Source organism: Octopus bimaculoides, chromosome 26 (assembly GCF_001194135.2).
Source record: "Octopus bimaculoides isolate UCB-OBI-ISO-001 chromosome 26, ASM119413v2, whole genome shotgun sequence".
NCBI lineage: Eukaryota > Metazoa > Mollusca > Cephalopoda > Octopoda > Octopodidae > Octopus > Octopus bimaculoides.
In genome coordinates this window covers 2571478-2572392 of record NC_069006.1, presented here as the reverse complement: position 1 = coordinate 2572392, position 915 = coordinate 2571478, and the positions used below count along the sequence as shown (strand labels likewise).

Here is a 915-nt window from a genome sequence, read left to right as displayed (position 1 = left end):
AGAAAGGGGGACATTCATGGCAGTGTATAAGTACAGAAGCGAGAAATTATGCGACATGGAATTCAATTATAAGTGGCCTATACTCCGCGTTGGAGGGCTAAAGGTAAGAAGTGTATATTTGTATGGATAAAGGGGACATAAACAAAGAGCTTGATCGAAAGTAGTCTTTATCAAATTTCTTCTGGTTTTCTTTTTACTAATGATCGAGATATAACCTTAAAATAAAAACCGATTCGCAGTGCGCGCACGCACGTACACACACTCACACACGCGCGAACACGCACACGCGCACACATGCACACTCACACACACACTCACACAAACTTACACATATATACTCGCACACACACATACGCGCGCATACAACAACAACTACAGTCATACCACAACCACTATCACCGCCGCCAATAGAATGACAGCCACCACCGCACCATTACTGATAGGCGTGTCTCCATGTAAAAGCAATGTCAGACAAGAAAATCAACAAAACTTCAAAAACAACAATAAACAAACAGCTTACTTTCGTTTCCACTTCATTCTCCTTGTCCTATTCCTACAACCCTTCCGCATTTCTAGGAATTACATATAAATTGATAGGCGAAGAGAGAACACATGACATTCTGATGCAACGTTCAGAGGAGACATCCATTGATGTATCTGACCAAAAGTTTCGCCTTGAAAAGAAACAGTTTCCAGTCACCGTAGGACATTTCCCGGCCTCTACCACTAAGGTAATTTTTATCTGAGTATATTTTGTTGTTGTTGTTGTTGTTGTTGTTCTTCTTCTTCTTCTTCTTCTTCTTCTTCTTCTTCTTCTTCTTCTTCTTCTTCTTCTTCTTCTTCTTCTTCTTCTTCTTCTTCTTCTTCTTCTTATTCTTCTTCTTCTTCTTCTTCTTCAGTATTCTAAACAAAGTG

General features: G+C 39.8%; 2 protein-coding genes across 2 annotated transcripts in view; one reads left to right on the top strand and one right to left on the bottom strand.

Moving 5' to 3' along the window:
• The window catches only part of LOC106868831 (cytochrome P450 3A7), a 388137-nt gene that overhangs the window by 252864 nt on the left and 134358 nt on the right, over window positions 1-915 (bottom strand). The window lies entirely within an intron of this gene.
• Window positions 413-915, top strand: part of LOC106880590 (E3 ubiquitin-protein ligase MIB2) — a 52755-nt gene continuing 52252 nt past the window's right edge. Inside the window, exon 1 of the mRNA XM_014930594.2 lies at window positions 413-731. The gene's annotated coding sequence lies outside the window, so the exon portion shown is untranslated. The remainder of the gene's footprint in view (window positions 732-915) is intronic.